Genomic DNA, 3612 nt, shown 5'->3' on the forward strand with positions numbered 1-3612 from the left:
TTACATTGCTGGGCCACAAAAATATATATCAGAGGTAGAGATCTTCATGGATGCCTCCCCACCCCCAACACCCCCCCCCCTTTATGAGAGATTCTCTTGGCATGAATGTGATCTGTGATAGCAAAGTGTATTTGGGTGGCTTGAAAAATGCATGAGATAAGATCACAGATCTTTCGACATGGTACAAAAACGACTGCCTAGTTGTAGTTCTCATCCAAGACCATGAATTGCATCATAATGTATCCAGCATTTCATGGCATTGTTGTGGCCTGAAAACATCATAGATCCTCATGAATGTTGCACTCAGGGATGAAAAATTGCAATGCATCTGCATATAAATATTGTCATCATCTATGACTATCAGTACCATGGATGTATACCTTTGTGTCTCATCAGCACCACAAGGTTAATAAGAACATCAGAAGAGCCCTGATGGATCAGACCAAGGGTCCATCTAGTCCAGCATTCTGTTCACACCATGGCCAACCAGCTGTCCACCAGAAACCCACAAGCAGGACATGAGATTGACCAGGGGTCCCATCTTTACTTACCACTTCTTGCATTCTGGGCTTTGTGCATCTTGTGCAGGCTATTTTACTGTGACCTAACAGAAACTTAATATTTAGGATTCAAGGGCAAGGCAGCTTTGATAGAATACAGCTTTAACAAGAAACATCACTGGGTATCATTTTATTATTATTATTTTAGAAAGTAGAGGAATGTGAAATTATTGACTTTACCTTTGGTTTGTTTCCTTGTGAACATCTCATAAGAACATCAGAACATAAGAAGAGCCATGCTGGATCAGACCAAGGGTTATTCGGGGGTTAAACAACCCTCGCATAAGAGGACCTTTTCCTTTGCTGCCCCTCAGTTGAGAAGTGACCTGCCAGTTGAAATGTGCCTGCAGACCTCTTTGAAGTTCTTTAAGCAGGAATTAAAGACTCTGTTATTCCAGCAGGCCGTCCCTTTTTAGAACTCTTCTTCCTTTTGCTGACTTCTGCATACTGTTTGTAAGCTGTGTTGTTTTTAAGCTGTGTTGTTTTTATTGTTGGATTTTTTGTTAAACTGTTTTTAGCTCAAAGTTGTTTTTAGTGATACGTTGTTTGTGTAAGAACATAAGAACACGAGAAGAACCCTGCTGGATCAGACCCAGCATCCATCTAGTCCAGCATTCTGTTCACACAGTGGCCAACCAGCTGTTGACCATGGACCAACAAGCAGGGAATGAGAGAAACAGCACCCTCCCACCCATGTTCCCAGCAACTGGTGTACATATGCTCACTGCCTCTGGTACTGGAGGTAGCACATAGCCATCAAGACAAGTAGCCATTGATAGCCTTCTCCTCCAGGAATTTGTCCATCCCCCTAATCTGTAAGCCTAAAGACTGGAGATGCCAAATGTCAGCCAGCCCTATTTTTTCTTAACTATCATGTATACACCACTTAATATAATAAAATCTCCAAGGAACATAAGAAGCTAAGTCAGACCCTTAATCCATCTTAGCTCTGTATTGTCAACAATGACCAGCAGTGGCTCTCCAGGGCTTCAGGTAGTGTTTTTTCCCCCTTGTCCCACCTGGAGATTTTTGTTTAGTCGTTCAGTCGTGTCTGACTCTTCGTGACCCCATGGACCACAGCACGCCAGGCCTTCCTGTCCTGCGCTCTCTCCCGGAGCGTACTCAAGTTCATATTCATTGCATCAGTGATGCTATCTAGCCATCTCATCCTCTGCCGTCCCCTTCTCCTTTTGCCCTCAGTCTTTCCCAGCATCAGGGTCTTTTCCAGAGAGTTTTCTCTTCGCATTAGGTGGCCAAAATATTTGAGCTTCAGCTGCAGTATCTGTCCTTCCAATGAGCACTCAGGGTTGATTTCCTTTAGGATGGACTGATTTGACCTCCTTGCAGTCCAAGGGACTCGTAAGAGTCTTCTCCAGCACCACAGTTCAAAAGCATCAATTCTTCGGCGCTCCTTATAGTCCAGCTCTCACAGCCATACATTACTACTGGGAAAACCATAGCTTTGATTAGATGGACCTTTGTCGGCAAGGTGATGTCTCTGCTTCTTACTATGCTTTCTAGGTTTGCCATAGCTTTCCTCCCAAGGAGCAAGCGTCTTTTAATTTCATGGCTACAGTCACCGTCTGCGGTGATCTTGGAGCCCAAGAAAGTAAAATCTGTTACTGCTTCCATTTCTTCCCCTTCTATATGCCAGGAAGTGATGGGGCCAGATGCCATGATCTTAGTTTTTTTAATGTTGAGTTTCAAACCAGCTTTTGCACTCTCCTCTTTCACCCTCAACAAGAGGCTCTTGAGATCCTCTTCGCTTTCTGCCATTAGGGTGATATCATCTGCATATCGGAGGTTGTTGATAATTCTCCCAGCAATCTTAATTCCGACTTCTGATTCATCCAACCTGGCATTTCTCATGATGTACTCTGCATATAAGTTAAATAAGCAGGGTGACAATATGCAGCCTTGTCGTGCTCCTTTCCCAATTTTGAACCACTAGGTTGTTCCATGTCTGGTTCTTACTGTTGCTTCTTGACCCTCGTACAGGTTTCTCAGGAGACAGGTAAGGTGGTCTGGTACTCCCATCACTTTAAGAATTTGCCACAGTTTGTTGTGATCCACACAATCAAAGGCTTTAGCATAGTCAATGAAGCAGAAATAGACGTTTTTCTGGAATTCTCTTGCTTTCTCCATGATGCAGCGAATGTTGGCGATTTGATCTCTAGTTCCTCTGCCTCTTCGACACCCAGCTTGTACTTCCGGAAGTTCTCGGTTCGCATACTGCTGAAGCCTAGCTTGTAGGATTTTGAGCATCACCTTGCTGGCATGTGAAATGAGCGCAATTGTGTGGTAGTTTGAACACTCTTTGGCATTGCCCTTCTTTGGAATTGGAATGTAAACTGACCTTTTCCAGTCTTGTGGCCACTGCTGAGTGTTCCAAATGTGTTGGCATATTGAGTGCAGCACTTTAACAGCATCATCTTTTAGGATCTTAAATAGCTCAGCTGGAATACTGTCATCTCCGCTAGCTTTGTTGTTAGGAATGCTTCCTAAGGCCCACTTGATTTCACTCTCGAGGATGTTCACGTTCAGTGACCGCACTATCATGGCTATCCGGGACATTAAGATCTGTCCTGTATAGTTCTTCTGTGTATTCTTTCCACCTCTTCTTCATCTCATCTGCTTCTGTTAGGTCCCTGCCTTCTTTGTCCTTTATCATGCCCATCTTTGCACAAAACGTTCCCTTGAGATCTCCGATTTTCTTGGAGAGATCTCTAGTCTTTCCCATTCCATTGTTTTCCTCGATTTCTTTGCATTGTTCATTTAAGAAGGCCTTCTTGTCTCTCCTTGCTATTCTCTGGAACTCTGCATTCAGTTGGATATATCTTCCCCTTTCTCCCTTGCTTTTCGCTTCCCTTCTTTCCTCAGCTACTAGTAAAGCCTCATCAGACAGCCACTTGGCTTTCTTGCATTTCTTTTTCTTTGGGATGGATTTCGTTGCTGCCTCCTGAACAATGTTACGGACCTCCATTCATAGTTCCTCAGGCACTCTGTCTATCAGGTCTAATCCCTGAAATCTATTCCTCACCTCCAGTGTATA

This window comes from Heloderma suspectum, chromosome 2 (assembly GCF_057233095.1).
Source record: "Heloderma suspectum isolate Gila_16-S chromosome 2, 16-S_ref, whole genome shotgun sequence".
Lineage (NCBI taxonomy): Eukaryota > Metazoa > Chordata > Lepidosauria > Squamata > Helodermatidae > Heloderma > Heloderma suspectum.